Source organism: Chinchilla lanigera, unplaced genomic scaffold, assembly GCF_000276665.1.
Source record: "Chinchilla lanigera isolate Chin_1 unplaced genomic scaffold, ChiLan1.0 scaffold00076, whole genome shotgun sequence".
In the NCBI taxonomy this organism is placed as follows: domain Eukaryota; kingdom Metazoa; phylum Chordata; class Mammalia; order Rodentia; family Chinchillidae; genus Chinchilla; species Chinchilla lanigera.
In genome coordinates, this window is record NW_004955477.1 from 5,732,236 (window position 1) to 5,749,340 (window position 17,105).

Below are 17,105 nucleotides of genomic sequence, written 5' to 3' on the forward strand. Positions count from 1 at the left end.
CAGGCTATGTGATTAGGTATATGTGGAACATAAATGAATTTCGTGTTTAGACTAAAGTTATATCCCCAGGATATCTCATTATATGTATGCAAATATTTCAAAATCTCAAAAAAATGTGACAGCTGAAGCATTTCTATCCCCAAGGTTTGGGGTACAGGATACTCAACCCCTATTAATTTATACTCTAAGTTATTTCATTTCTGTCTCCTTTGAGACTATAAGCACAGAGGTGCTCAGAGGCTGTCTCACTCCAGCAGGACCACGCACTTGTGGGTACTTGGCAGAGTACCCAAGACACCTCACTTCACTGAGTGAATGGACGGATGAGGAAAGGAGGCATGAAGTGTGCTTTGCAGGGTGCCTGACATAAAATAACCACTGAGGAGATGCTGGTTTTGGGGGGTGGGAGAGACTTTTGGCTTTCCTCTATATATTACTGGGTTGTTTTAATTTCATTGAATAATATGTATTTATGTTTAAAAAAAAACTCTAGGTGAAAACAGGAAAACATAGTAAATGTGAGTTTCCAAGGGCTGAGGGGAGAACAGCCCCCTTGGGGTGGGGTGGCCCGTGGATACTGAGAGCAGGTGTGTCCTCCTGGACACACACCTGACCATGATGGAGAGACAGCCCTGCACATGACATTGTACAGAATGCCTGTGGGCAGCCTGACAGACCACATGGCTTCCTCCTGGTAACTCATGGTACTGTTGAGATAGCTCAGGTTGCACAAGCGCAAAGGGTGAAGTCACATGTTCCTAGATGTTTATCTGTAAAACAACGACACTGCACATCTGCTCCACTGGACAGACCAGCCCCATTGAGGCAAAAGCCACGTTTCTTGTAATTGGGGTGGGGCTGACGGAGGGGACCCTCCAGGGCATGGAGTCTGTAGGGCGGGGCCAGGCCTCCTCCTGTTTCTGTACTGGCATTTCTACCTGACAGTCTTTGGAGAAAGCCATGAGGTGTTCAGAGCAGCAGCAGTCTAAACCAGTGGTTCTCAGCTCCGGCCCATTTTTCTCTCTTACCCTAAAGACGTTGGCAATGTCTGGGGATGCATTCAGTTGGTATCACTGGAAAGGGTGTCAGTGTTACTGGAAGTTAGGGGAAGCTGCCAGGGATGCAGGTAGGCATTCTACAACACCCAGGGCAGTTGTCCTCACCTCCACACGGGATTATTTAGTCCAAAATGTTGATAGTGCCAAGGTGGGGAGTCCTTGGACTTAAGTCATACCCACGTACGTAGCAAAGTCCTTGCCATCAATGGGAATCAGGGCCAGGGAGAGAGAGGGGCTGTGGGGCAGGGGGGACTTTGAATAAACCAAGATGGGGTGACCTCAGATTCTTATGTGGTGATATAAGCCTTGATTTGGAGCCCTGGGCTGATAATCATTGGCTGAGGCTGTGACAGTGAGGCCACAGCTGGGCTCCATGAGGCAAATGGACAAGCAGATGACCTGCAGTCCCCTGGGAAGAGAGCTAGGGCAAACAGACACAGCCCAAGGCTACTGCGCAGGAGCCCTATCCTTCACACACACACACACACACACACACACACACACACACACACACACACACACACAATAAATGTCTGAGATGTTCTCCCAATCCTCCTTCAACTCCCAGCCAAAGTTACTTCCTATAGGAAGCCTTCTCTGACTGCTGGCCCAGACTAAGTCTCATCTTTTCAAAGCACTGTGTGTGATTGTCATTTTTAAATGTGAACTAGTGATTAGTCAGCATCTGAACTGGCCTATTCTGATATCTTCAGAGCTCAGCACATACAAAGCGTACAGAGGGCTGGTGATATAGCTCAGTGGCACAAGCGCCTGCTTGGCAAGCACAGGGTCCTGAGTTCGATTGTCGGTACCCCCCCAAGAAAACGAAAAAAAAGTGCACAGAAAGTTTTAAAAATAAACACATTTTGTCCTTGATAGGTAAGAGGACTCTGCACTACTTCGGATGGTAGAATAGAGTTGATAAATCCACAGTGGGTAGGGAAAGTGTGAGCAACCCTGGAGAGGTAGAGAATCACTGCAGGTGGATCTGTCTTCTCTCTGACCTTTCCTGGAGTGGCAGAACCTGTTTGAGTGTGTTTGTGTAAGTAGATAGGTACGGAAGCCACCTGCTAGGGATGGTGTCTAATAGTCTAAGGCAGTGGCTCACCAGTCCTCCTGCCAGCACAACTCATTCCTGATGCCTGGAAAACCCTGGCCTTGGCAGAAACTGTGACCAGGGCAAAGAGTCTGCCCTGCATGAGGCAGTGGGCTGCAGCCCCAGAGCATCTTCAGCATTGCTTGGAACTCAGCGCTGGGCTCTCCCTCCTTCATGGAAGAGAAGCCATGCATCATCCCTTCAAATTCTCCTACTTTTTATCCTTAAAGCAAATGTCAGGATAAATGCTGGTCCCAGGTTGTAAAATCTTCCTTCCGGTGTTTCCAGCCTCTTTCCTGTGGAGATCACCCCCTGCAAAGCTGAGTGAGCGTGTTTAAAGGTGAACCTCGTGTAACTGCAGTCTGTTACTGGCAGGGAATCTTTTTCCTTTATTAAATTCAGACTTCCAGGACTGTGTTTTCAGAGCGGATGTTTCTAAGCACTTCCAAGAATTAATAAAGTTCTTAGTTCCAGTTTTCAGCACATGCCTATCTGTGGACACTTCTCAATATTAAGGCAAAGATTTTCTTTCATCTTAATAAACCTCACTGCTGCCTCAGCAATCCAGGTCATATGCAAAGGGAATTCCTGTTAGATTGCAGTGGACCCTTCTTACTAAAATGCAATGTGGTAGCATTTGGGAATATTACTTGGGATACAAACTCTGTGAAATTTTTTTAAAGTTCTGTGCACCACCAAATACCATGAAGTTGAGCGCTTGCAGTTTGCTGTATAGTTTTCAGAACACAAGCTATCCACAGCTCAGATGTTGACATTCTGCTAAAGAGCTCTCTGGACCACAGGGGAGCTACTGTCTCTGAATGATAGAAACATCCATACAGCCTTTTTCATTCTCCCACTCAAATATCATGTGGGTGTTTTGGCTTTAAATGCCTTTCTCCCACTCTCAGAACTATATACAGAGCCTGCCCTTGACCTCTGAAGTTCTGTTCAAGGTGGATTTCCTTAATGAGAATGTCACCACTGTAACAAGTGGGCTTTACTTCTTAAAAAGCATCTTTAATTTGAACTTCCCTAATGATATTTTTATAATTATCAAATAGCAGGAAATGGATGCTAGCTCTCTTAATGTTGTCATTCTAAATGTCACAAGAATGGCAAGGATCTTTAAAAGACAAAAGAAGTGCTTCAGTTAGTAATTCCCATGGTAACTAATAGAGCTCCATCTCTTTCTCCCTTTTCTATGGCTATTTTCAGGACTTAAATTGATTTACATCCCTATGGATATGTTAAAAAATAAAGCATGGGTCACATATGTCCATTCTGCCAGGAGTTTGAGTTTTCTCTGTTATTAATCTTGTTCCTTCAATTCTTTCCCAAGTGTCTGTAGGAGAAGAAAAACAGCAGCTCCTAATCTGACATGTTTAAAGTACTGATTTCACATTGCATTCCTTTTGTAGTTATACAAAAATATAACCATATAAATTATTCAAATTTCATTTCCACTTACAGTTTATATTGAAGCATAAATATACATATATTTTAATAGCCATACATTAGAAGATAAAAGTGGCCTCATTTGTACTAATTATACGGATGCCTGCCGGTACACTAAGTGTGTAATGCCATACCCTTGAGTCTCCCCAGCTCCAGCCACTCAGCATCAGATCTTCACAGGCTTGTAGACCCTGCCAGTCTCTCAACCTGTCCTGTAGCAGGACACCAGACACTGAGGATACTGATATTTGGGCTACCATAGGACACTTAGATACCTGCATCATCCTAGCCTTTGCCACACTGGCCTTTTTGCATCAGTGGCAAGGTTCTGCAGGGTACCACAATGCCTCTGCAAACCACTGGTCCTCACAGAGGTCTGCAGGTGCCCCCTCCTGAGCATATTCATGGCCCCTATGCTCACTGTACAAGGAAATGAACATAGTATAGTAAGAGTGGACCCGCTAGATATTAGCCCGGGATCCCTCAAAGAGGACAGGCACTTTATCCTTATTTCACACTTGAGAACATCAACATTCAAAGAGGTCAGACAGCACATCTTGGGCTGGCGGGTTTTCTGCCTTGAGGACCTGCCGTCTCAGAAGCCAGTGTCTACTCCCCAGCAGGTATATGGAGCCCTCTGGACACACGTCTGTTAAGAATTGCTATCAATTACCCATCATTTATCTTTTAAAGTGGGTCAAGAAGCTGAAGCAAAGCTGGAGTTACAGGAGGCTTCTCAGATGCAGAGTAATACTATAGCCAAAATAAACACTTATTAGAGAAATGACAAAAATCAGTATTAACAGAGCCCATGGCTAATGGCAGCTACCAGAGAAGGTGCCCTGCAGACATGCCCCTGTGAATTCCACCGAACCCTAGGGTGACCTGCCCCCCAACCAGCTAGAGACTAGGGATTTGACCAGGATGAGGATTATTAATGCTAAAACTAGGGTGGATCTGGGCCAAGCAGGACAAGCTGGTCACATCACCCCAAGGTCATAGTGAACTTACCCTCATTTTGTAAATGGAAAACTTGTGGCCCAGAAAGGTAATGTCATCTTCTCAGGCTCTTTCTGTTGGACCCAAATCTGTTCTCTTTGACGATAGCCCCCATCATGGCTTTGGGAGAATCCTTTGCCATAATGGAAGTCTCAAGGTTGTCTGTATGATCCACACCTTACGAAGACATGAAAATCTGAAATCCCAAGTTCCTTTTCTTTAATAAAAAGAACATGGTTAAAACCAGAGAACCATTTTCAGATAAAGTTTATGCCTAAAGGTGAAAAGGCTTATTCTATAAGAAAGCAGGCCCTTGATGCCAAGCAAACAGGCTTCAAGGGCAAAATCAGCAACAGTACTGTTCAATTCAGCCAGTTCAGTTTCTTGATGCTCCCGGTCATCTGTTGCCCAGTAGGGAGACTGGCAGGAGCAGATGACATGAGCAGTCTCTCATTGAGCATATTTTAAAATTGAGTTTTTAGACAAATTAAATTAATTTGTTTGCTTATGCATACAGAGGAAAAAAGTAAATGACAATTATAATCCAAAATCATAGCTCAAATTAGTTTTTGTAAATTTTATTGGACTACTGTATGCTTATAGAAAAGTATGTGTAAGTCAAAAGGACATGGAATTGAATTTTCAGAGCGGCCCCTCTCTAAGCCTCCTGTTACTGTTTTCCAGCCTGTTCTCCCTTCCTTTCCAGGGGTGACCGTTGTCCCCATTCCTGACACCATGGATTAGTTTTGCCTGGTTTTGAACTTCATATAGATGGAATCCTAGATGTCACGAATGCGTCTTTGTTTCCCAAGTAGCTATGTGCAAGGCATTGTATAATTTCTCAGTGAATCTAAATGATTGGGCTTTGATACATCCCAAATTGCATGCACGCGTGCCTGTGTCTGTGTGTGTCTGTGTCTATGTGTGTCTGTGTGTGTACCTATATATGGGTCACAGAGTTGTCTCAAAAGTCAGTCCTCAGAGGGCAAATTTACATGATGCCCAGCTCACAATGCAGTGTGTGTTCAGGAAGGCATCCCTGCTACATAATTCAGTCATTGTGCATGCGCTACATCTGTTAATTCAGTAGGGGTGATATGGTTTCTAAATTGTTAGAAAGTTGTCTGGATGCTCCAGTCATTTGTGCTCTGGGACTGAGTGTGTAAGCTAGAGCAAAAGAGAGCAGAAGTCCCCCTTAGGTTTAGGGGAAGTAGGAGGTGGCGTTCAGAAGCCATGTGATGGCTATGATATGAGACCTGATGTCTAGGAAGGTACAGCCATCAAGGCAGATAGTTGCCTTCCAGTCACAGCATCTGCCCAACTAAAACTCACCCTTATTCTCCCATCTAGGCAGGCCCTGGTCAGACGTCAGGGCAGGAAAACGCCCTCACCCTCATCACACCCTGCAGGCTATTTTATGACATTTGTGTTTTTTCATCACCAAAAAGGGTCTGTGGCACTTTATGGAAGGGACAAACATTGTATCAGGATGGATTTGAGGTGGATGCTGCCTTCCTCACTTGCGAGCTGAATGACTGAGCTCTTGTTTTCTTTCAGCTCTGACTTTCTAACCCATGAGTTTGTAATAAAAATAGCTGAATGGTTGAGAGCATTGAATAGTTTTGGAAGCATTGCACAAATAGACACTCAATAAATTCTGGCTCCTTTTCCCTAAAGATAAGAAGAGATTGCAATTGTGCCTGAGTTCAGTCCTGAGCTTCCTGGCTGACAAGGCAAAAATGAAACACAATGGCTTGTATTGTTCTAGTCTGATTAAAAGAATGTTCCCAGCTTTTCAGGAAACACAAACACTTTCCTGGTGCTGTGTTCCAGACAACTTTATTTTGTAAGCTGAGAAGGTTTGCAGCGATGATCCCTGGCCAAAGATGAAGAAATGCCCTTTTGCATCTCCACAGCATCCCTGAGTCAGTCCTTTAATTAAAAAATACTAATCAGAGATTTAATACTATAATACTTGATTAAGAAGGCTAGCATTGGAGTTAGGATAGAATTCTACTTCTCCATTTTTTTCCATCATGTGGACATCTTACAATAATAACATAAGTGGACAGGACAAATCTGATAACCAGAAGTAATTCCCTGTCCAGTTTGCCTGTGGAAGGTGGTTGGTGAGTGCAGGTGGCAGAGAGACACTCTAACATCTTCACAAGGTGGCCTGTGGTGATAAAGGACACCGGTGTACTATGCATTCTTGTCCTCAGCATCTGTAAAGGACAGATTAGCCTGGGAATCTTTTGACTCTGGTAAGCAAAGAACAAGAGAGAGCTGTTGGTTCAGGTCCTGGGTGCTTGGTAGAGAGTACTGTTGGTTCATGAGCATGATGGTTTTGTTCCAAGGGCCTGTGGTGAGGGTGATCCAGAGCCAAGGTGCTTTTAAAGAAGCCAGCAGTAGGAAGATGAGGATATCTCCTCTCTTCCTGCTCAGGAATTCCAGAATTATTATTCATTTGCAACTCAATCCCAATGTCAAAATATTGAAGTTTTGAGTTCTTAGTTGTTTCACAGAGGGATTTCACACACACACATGTGTGTGTGCAAAATGTGTAATCAGGGTGTTTCCCCCTATACATGCAGAACTCCAGCTGGGAGAGGCAAAGATGCTAGGGACCCTGTATTCCAAAGGCCTTTAGGAACTGAGTGGCTGGTTAGCGCCCAAGATTACCCTGACTCTCAGAAGCTAGTCAGTGCAGTGGCAGGGCAGTGAGGAGGCTTATCACTTTAGTCACAGTTGTGCAGGTGACAGGTCTATATTTGCAGAATTAATTGGAAGCAGATCTCTAAGCCTGCATCTCCTCCTGCCGCTCCTTACTGACCCAGAACTGCATGCTCAATCTGTTCTTTCTTGTCCCCAGGGGTTGATTTTTCCCTCACCACCATCCACAACTCATCTGATGCACATTTTTGTGTGGCCTGAAGATTTTATGTAGTCACATGCCTCAAATACAGCAGGCATCTGATAAATATCTGCTAGTCAGCCTATAACATGTTACAGCCATAGGTGGCATGATGCCTATGAACTTCTCAACAAAGTTTTATTTATTCTTCCAAACTCTGACATTTGAATGTTTTGATTATACTTTTGTTACTCCTACAATGGGGTAGGTTTGCTAGTATATGCTCAAGTTCTCATTATGGCTGAATTCACAAAACAATAACCTTATATTTCACCCATTACTGAAAATTTTAGGTGAATGATATTTCTGTTCATGTCATCAGAATTATTTATGAGAGAAGGGTCATTTCATTTAAATTATAAAGGTCTGGAATTAGTAGTCATTTTTAAAGTAAGCTATCCTGTAGGTGAAGTTTATCTGGGGTCAGTAGTTGGACATGTTTCTATATCATTTGAATTAATTGATGTAGCAAGATCAGCTTGGGTTATTATCCTGTCCATATCTGTGACAGAAGTGTGGTGTCACTGTCTACAATGGCAGCAAAGGTCTTTGTGTCTTATGTCACACAGTGAAGTCCTGCTTGTAGGTCATACTGAATTGAAGTATTAAGTCAAGCTTTACACAGATGTAAACTTCATTTCCCCAATGTTCACACCATACTAGTGAGTCACTCACAACAGGGATGGCACCTTTGGACAAGTGGTTCATTAAAACATCCCACCCCAGTGGTTACAGAAAGGCCCAACCAAGACAAAGTATCAAGAAAATGTTGTAACATGGTTCTTATGTAACAGGCTGGGGTTAGGACGAGATTTGACATATGCCTTGGAGATGTTAACCCTGTTATCAGTTCCAGTTTCCTCTTCTGTAAGGTGAGGAGGGCTCTTCTCGGCTCTCTACTCTGTAGCAAAGGGTCGGTGGGATGATGCCTGCCTGGTCTTTGATACATAGTGCATGGTACCCTGGCTTTGCTGTTGTTGTGGCTTCAGTGCATCTCAATTCCTTGATGGAAAGAACACTCAAGTAAAAAAGGTCAGACATGTTCCCATCCAGTCCCTACACTGAATGCTTATTTAACTGTCCCCCTTAAGCTTAGAGGATATATTCCAAGATCCCAAATGAATGCCTAAAACCTTGAATAGTACCTAATCCTACATATACTATGTTTTTCCTTTTCACACTTAACTTTATTTATAATTAGGCAGAGTAAGAGGTTGCAATGATAACTAATAGTGAAATAGAACAATTCTAACAATGTATTGTAGCAAAATTGTCTATGTCTGTATAAGCTTTGGGACCGTTATTAATTAAAATAGTGATTATTTGAGCACAAGAACAGGGCTACTGTAACAGTCAGTATATTAACCACTTGGTTGCGACCAAGTGACTGATGTGTGGGTATCATATACAGTGTGGATACAGTGCATAAAGGAGTGAGTCAAGTCCCTGGAAAGATAGTAAGAGATTTCATCACATTACTCAGAATGGTGAGGTGTTTAAAACTTAGGAATTGTTTATTTCTGAAACTTTCCATTTAATATCTTTGGACCACAGTTAACTAAAGGTAATTGGGACTTGGAAAAACTGTTAATGCTGGGGAGGGTCACAGTACTTCTTAATCTCATTCTTGGGGAAACTCTCAAGAGCAACAGATTTGCAGGTTAGTTTTAATGGAAGAAGAATGTTAGAGCCGTGACACTCCCAACTCTCCATTGGTCAAAGATCCAGACAGGACGTGAGGTGGTCACTCAGGCTGGCCAGGGGCTCCTGTTGATGGCCAAGGGCATGGAGTGAGGTGTTCAGTAGCTCCCTCTGCTACTATTGGTTAGCTTCTGGCACAGCATTGAACTTCATGCACTTTCTCCAAATTCAGCTTATGGAATGTTTACCTTTTTGGAGATTCATCTTAGTCTTCAATGAGTCTGGCAGGGACCTTTGCATTTGCTCTCAAATCTTAGATGAGCTTGGCATTGGATGGGATGATGATATTTCACTGAGCTTAGTGGAAATGCATCAGATGAAATAGGGACATATGCTGTTTGACTGTGAGAGTACTATTGGAAAGGGGGTCACATGGCCATTGTCCTTCCCCTAGTCTTCTGGGTCCTGACCCTGACCATCACCTGGAGACTACTTTTCCAAACATAGCTTGTCACCCACGAAGTAACTTCTAGCCCTGGAACCAAAGGCAAGGATTTTCCTAATGCTTGAAGCTTATCACTGATCATGGAGTTTAGAGTCAGATTCAGATGGGGGTAGTTTCTGGTTCGGCTTCTTACTGATCAACTGTTCTCATGCACATTGCTTCAAGGTATCTTGAGGATTAAATAGGGTCCCACACATAGAGCATCCTACCTGGTGCTGTCCTCATATCATGTGATTTTAGGTTCCAAAGGGCTGCTACACTGACCTCTGGGTGTGTGGCCCCATCCACAACTACTCCTAGGTATAAACTAGTGGATGTTCTGTCCATAGCTGGGCCTCACTCTCTCTTTCCAGGTTCATCTACACAATGCTGTCTCATTCAATCATCACAGCAAATCTATGAGGGATGTTATCAGTGACCTCATGTGTAGAGGTCACTGAAATGTCAGGAGGCAGAGCTCTGGCTCAAGAGCATGCACAGCCTCCTTCTCCCTCCCTCATTCTATGATTAAAGAGAGACCAATGGCTGTTCAGGAGGCACATAAGGGCCCAGAGACCCCGCAGGTATGTGAGGACACGTGTAAGCTCCCTTCCACCTGGCCTCTAGCATCTATGCCTTCTGCCAAGGTCTGGAACCATTCCAACTGTATAGCCCAGTAGCTCAAGCAAATGCATTTTGAGATGATTCCTTGAATTGTAAAGAAAGAAAATCATTTTCTTTGAGCTGTCTGGGTGCACAGCCCAGCAGTGGAAGAGGAAAACTGACCTTCTAGGTAGACAAAACAGAATGCAGTTAAACATTACACTTTTGTTGTAGTATATTGTTCCAGAATGGCGCACTGCATATTTTTGCTATAATGCTGTTTTTGTTACCAAATGAATGCTCCAGTGTTCTTTTCTGTGGAGGAGGGATTCATTACGAGTTCACAGAACTTTTTCAGTGGTGGGGAAAAATAGGTGCTTGTCTTCAGCAATGCACATCAAGCCTAGAGACAGATTTGTTAGTAGCTCAGTGACTTAGGAATTCTCCAAAAGCTTACCTTTTATTCTATTTTAAATAGAGAGTCAACTTTTCCTCTTTAAGATGATATGGTTGATGCTCATGACATTTTCCCCTCTCTTTTTCTCTCCCTCTCACTTTCTGTCATATTTGCTTCAAATCTGGACTTGCCTCTGTGCATTTTATAGGAATTGGTATTAATGCACTTATTTATATCGCTTGGGTCAGCCAGTTGGGGAGATCACTAAACCAAAATATTTGAGGGTACTTAGGCAAAATAACCAGTTGATTGACAGATATTTCATTTACCTGTTTCCTAATTTTCAAAATCTTTCTTAGAAACAGCTAACAAACTGCTCTGGGTAGTCATGTGTCTGAAAAATATGCATGTTGTTTTCAGTTTGGTTTTCTCCTTTTCTTAAGATTTTAATATATTTTCTGAGTCTCTCAGTCTCATCCCCTGTGTGTGTGTGAGGGACGCCATACAAGTCACCCCCTGTGGCTCTGAGACTGAAACCTGCTTCAGTGAACAGTGACCCTACTGCAAAGGCCTCACATCCCCCTGGATGTGCACCCTCCGTTCCCCTTCACGGGACTCCGAGGCTTGAGGAGTAGCTCTTTCCCTGACTCTGTACCTACTGCCCTTGCCCCTGAGTGCACCCCTCCATTCCTCCCTGGATCACAGGTATGGTTGCCTTTGTAGTCAGGGGTCCACAGTCCATCCCCAGCTTGCTCGTGTACTTTCTTGCCCTCTGTAACCTCCAAAGTGACCTTTATGGGGAGCAGAGGAGGCACATGTCCAGCTTGCTGACTTCTGCAGCCTCCTCATGGCTTCACCCAAATCCAAATGGTTTTTCAGCATCCCAGGCCCTGCCCACTCAAATTCCAGATCCCTATCTGTGTCTTATTGAATATTGGTCATGTACTGAGCTTGGTGTTGGATCCTAATCTCCTTTATTAACTCAATTGAGTAAATATTATTATTCCCTGTTCAAAGATGAACAAATAGACTCAAAAAGATGAAGTGACTTACTCCAAGGTCAAAGTTAGAATTCAGATTACTGTAGCCCCCTTTATCCTTGCAGGATACTTGCCAAGATCCCTAGTCATTGCTTGAAACTGAAACCTCAGAAAGTACCCAAACTCTATACATACTATGCTTTCTCCTACATGTACATACCCAGGATACCCACCCCACCATGTGGTGTTGTTATGAAGATGCTGTTGGAGTAATAATCCACTGACAGACCAAAAAGGTGGTAAAAGACAGCAATGTCAGGAGGAATGAGACCAGGGAAGCCCGGAAGGCTGGGGCAAGATATCAAGCACATGGCAGGTGCGAATAAATCCGGCAAGGCTGAGAGGTCATGGTGCAGCACCTGATGGGAAGATATGGTTTCCTGTGAGGAAGGGCATTACTGTGGCCTCTGCTTAGGCCCCCAGGTGGAGAGAAAATCCAGAGGGCCTGAACCATACACGCTTGTTGAAGTAACTCCAGGGCACCCCTGAAGAGGTAAGGAGGGTGAGGGAGACAGGTATAACAGCAGTCAGTAAGATCACATTATATGGTGGTTCTCAGTGGGGAAAAGACATGGTCTGGCCTCATTTCTTTTGTCTCATGGGCAAAGGGTTCCTTTGTGGCTTAAGGACTGAGTACAACCAGTTCCATCCTCTAAGAGAGCAGGGAGGCCAAAAACCTGTGGGTAGGGGCTGGGGATTTAGCTCAGCGGCAAAAGTGCCTGCCTGGCAAGCGCAAGGTCGTGAGTTCAGTTTCCGGTACCGGAGAAAAACCAAACAAACAAACAAACAAACAAACAAAAAACCTGTGGGTAGGCTCAGGAGCCAACTCTATTATACCATGGTGGGACTCTGCGACAAATTACTCTACCTCTCTGGACCTCAGTTTCTTCCTCTATAAATTGGCTCTAGTATGAGATTCTTCTTGTGAATGTGGAATCAGTGGTCCCTGTAGCACATCTGACACAGAGTATCTGTTGTGATGGTGATGTCCCTTTTCTTAATGTGGCTGTTCACATCATATCTCACTTTCAAATACTGGAGCCCTGCAAAGAAGCTGCTCATGGGGCAAAGACTTCTTAAAAAACACAACAGTGACTCTCGCTATGTGAGAAGGTGTGTGTACCCTCTCCTCTAGGGCTGGGAGAATACCAGATTCAAATTGCTGTGCTCCTGAATTCCACACTGATGGTAATGCCATAGACAGATGACAGACGTGGCACTATAGAAACCAACAGACATTTGTACTTGCAAAAAAAAGATTTCTCTGCTTTGCTAATTTGCATAGTTTTCTTATCCAAAGAGGGTACCCCCTCCGGGAGTAATTAGAGAAGAGCCTGTGTGTATACTTGGAGATGGGGAGGGTTGTGCTAAGGCGCAGGCAGGGTGCGCGTGGATCTTTGCTGAGCAGCTGCCCATGAATAATTTCTAAAAGTTGCCAAATATTTAGAAGTCTTGCTTGCTTGTCTTGGTCTGACAAGATGGATAGTAGAGAAAATGGGTACTATTTTTCCCCAGTATTACCAACTTCATTTTATAGATTTCACCTCCTTCTCAGTGTGGCTTGAGCCTGTGGGGTAGGCCTAATTAGATTTTACCCAATTCCTTCATTGTGGGGAGGCTTCCCTCCCCCAGGATCAGTAGCTCCTTCCAGACTTTCATGCATTAGAAAACTCAGAAATTAACAGCTTTGCTGATGCCTGGAAGGTAAACAAGGAAACTGTGGGACTTGGCAGAGTATGGTATCAGTGAGAATCTGAAGCCTAGATGATTCAGAAGCATTATGCACTTCCCCTGATCATCTGAAAACCCTTCTGGAAGCAAAGCAAAGTTGTCTGACAGTCTACAGAGACAGCCAGAGGGCCATTGCCAGGGCTCCATCCATTCCCACTGCATGGGATCATGTGACTGGGTCTCTGTCATTTTCCTGTTGGTAGTCATTGCCCTGCTCAATTGGGCCAACCCCTGTAAATTTATGGTCCTGGTCATTGTACTTGAGGGTTACCCTGATTGAGAGGGAGTGACTTGCTATCCCAGAGCTCTGACTCATTGCTCAGGGCAGCCCAGTGTCTTTCGGGGAAAATAAGAGCCCAAGACAATGCAGCCAGGATCACAGAACTTGACCTAAGGGTCTGGTCATTCACAGTGAGATTTCTTTGAGACCAGCATCCTCAGTATTTAATGACATGCAGTAGAGTTTTGTATGTGCTTGCTTTTCAAATCTTAACCCATCATAAAAGGTTCACAATTAAGTTACATTATACATGTTGAAATGTGTATGTAAACATTTTAAAATAAAGTGCAAATGTGCATCCAAAAATTTTTAAACATTGCTATCCATTCAAAGGAGAAGCTTGTTGATAAGCAATATCGTTGCTGCCCACTCAGATGCTAACAATGTCTTAGGCCACCAGTGTGTACAAAAGACATTTTATTTTTGTCTGAGTTTGGCAACATTGACCATGTTTGTCCATCTGAGAAATAGCTTCAGTTTTTCTCTTAAAAACAGGGGACTGATTCTGAACATTGCAGTTTTATTTTCTTCTTTGCAAGGTCTGTATGCACAGTAACTTCACTGGGTTGGTCTTTCCTTATCTTGTGAACGATCAGGACAAAGCCCAGCCATCAGGCACTTCCTTTAGGAGTGCTAACCCTTTAAGCTGAACTTGCTGCCCTCTCCACCTTCCTTAGGGTGGATTTCTGTTCTGATGTTGTCACCAAGGGTGGGCTGGGCTTCCTCCCTGCTCTCTCCTTGGAAGCAGAATGGTGTGGCTTTGTGCTCTGGGGATCCACCAGCCTAAGCTCCAGTTCTATGGCCAGGCTGGTCCAGGCCTCTGTGAGCCATGTCATTCCCAAACTCACTCTTCTCTCTACTGGAAAGACAATGGCCAGTATATCTTTCCATATATTGATAGAGCATAGAACACAGTGGTGCTCTCCCTAGAACTAGAAGGGTTTTTATGGAATAAAGGATCCACTGTCATTGTTATCTTTAGCAGAATGCCTTTCTAAGGCACTTGCTGCTGTAGGCAGTGTTTCAGACAGTAGGAATTAAACAGGAGGTCAGGGCCTGCTGTGAAGGAGTTACAGCTTTACCTCAGGACATAATACAGCCAACAAAAGAAACAAAACAAAAGCAAATAAAAGTGAATTACAGTGCAGAATGCTTTCCCCAGAGGCCAAGCCAAAGATGGGTTGGGTGAGCCTCCCTGCTGCTCTGCTGCCTGGCTCTGTGACCCTCACCAAGATTCTGTCTCTGTGTTTACAGTGGTTCTTCTTGCCTCCTAAGACAGTGGTGAGATGTGGGTGAGACACCGCAAGCAGCCCACCAGGAACTTGACAGACACAGTGAATCTAACATCGTCTCTACTTCCCCTTTTTGGAGGATATTGCCCTTCAAGATAAGCGCAGGAAGTGTCTAGTTTGTGGAAGGTTGTTGTGCAAACTTCTCACTGATGCAGCTTCTCAGATCTGCCCACATGAACCACTCTCCCCAACTCCATTTTTTTCTCTGTACTTCTTTCACAGTTTTTAAATCTTCAATTAGTAAAAGCTTACTGTAGAGGACATTTGGCTGTTTAGTTTTGGCTGTAATTCTATACTTAGAGAAATTTGATAGTCACAGTTTCCATACAATCATATATGAACCACAAAACAGTAAAACACATAGTCTATTTGAAATAGCCATTGTTTAGTGATTCCTGCTTTGTTCAAAAAAATTATTCCAAAGTTACTGGTATGTTTGATTGGAATTTTGTCAATTGCTTATTCACTTATTTATCTAACCATCAACAAATTTATTCACCAGACTGATTTTTTCCCTATATTCTGAGTCTGGTTTGACTCAAGCCTGTGACCTCCACCTATAGCCCTGTCCCAGAAGCTTCTGCAAACCTTTGGGTTTTATCTTACATGAAAATGAATCTGCACTGCATTAGAATTTAGTTTTGAGCATTTCTATCCACCCCTCTGGAACAAGGCAATATCTACTTCGGGTTTCTCCCTTTTCTTGACTCCAGACAAACATCACAAGTCACTCCTTTTGGCATCTTTCCTGGCTTTTGAGGGAATGGCAGGAGTAGACTCCTGAAATAAATTATTCTACACAAAAGTAGTTTGCCTGTCCCCAGTGATCATCAGTTACCACTTCCTGCCTAACACTCAGTGTTGTCTGCTCTGTTCTTGTGCTTTATGCTACATAGGACTTCACAGCACTCTAGGAAGCTTTTGACTTTATACGTTACTCAGCAGGTTATCTCCCTGCTGTCTTGTACAGCTTACCTAGTAGATGCTGTGGCATTATATGGAGTATTTTTAAAATTGTGTTTACAATAGTTCATTGTCAGTATATATAAATACCAATGATTTTTTATTTATTCACTTTTCATCCTGTGATCTAAACTCACATAATAGTCTTAGTAACTTTTGGTGGATTCTTTGGATTATCTATGTAGACTATGATATCATTTGAACATAAAACTTTTATTCTTTGTCCATTCTAAGCCCTACATATTTTATTTGTTTTTCTTGCCATATTGCATTGACTAAAATTTCCAGTACAACATTAAATATGAGTAGTGGGAGCAGATGTCTGTGCTTTGCTCCCAGTATTGGGAGAATAGCATTCAGTGTCCACCATTATGAACAGTGTTAGCTATTGATTTATCCAAGTAGATTTAAAAATCCCTTAGTAACAGAACTCTTTCTTCTGATTCTTTGGCTTTGAACTTACCTCATGAGTCAATTATTTTAATTTATAACAATATACTGATTTATAACAACTTGTTTTAATTTTGTACTGCAAATCTTTATTGTATTTAGTTTAGAATAGCCTTGCCAGGACTAAGAGAACATGTAGTCTCTTTTGGCAGAAAACATCATGTACTGCATTACCTATTTTAAAATAGTGACAATCAAAACATGATTCCACCCTTTCGACAGTATAAATGCACAATCAAAACTGAGCATAGTCTCTGCCCACAGTTAAACAGCAGGCTAATAGCCCTAATATGAGACTGCCATAATGGCCACTCACACAAGAACATGCAAGCTATGTACATCGACTGAGAAATGGATAAACAAAATATGGTAATAAAATATTATTTGTCCATGAAGTACTAGTACATTCAACAATGTGGATGGGCCTCAAGAACATTATGCTTAAAAAAGAGACTACTATACTTAGTGAAAGAAACCAGTTGTAAAAGGCCACATATATTGTACATGACCTTTTTATATCAAATGTTGCAGAATTAGGAAATCCACAGAGACAGAAAGTATATTAGTGGTTTCTAGGGGATAATGATAGGATGGGACTCAGGTGCTAATGAACTCACAGATATGGAGTTTGTTTTTGGATGATGAAAATATGTTATTAAAACATTAGATTATAGTGATGTTTGTGATCTTTGTGAACAT

The 17,105-nt window shown here is 42.9% G+C and overlaps 1 protein-coding gene across 2 annotated transcripts in view; it reads left to right on the forward strand.

Annotated features, from left to right (window-relative positions):
• Ptpre (protein tyrosine phosphatase, receptor type, E) overlaps positions 1–17,105 on the forward strand; it is a 149,329-nt gene that overhangs the window by 43,300 nt on the left and 88,924 nt on the right. The window lies entirely within an intron of this gene.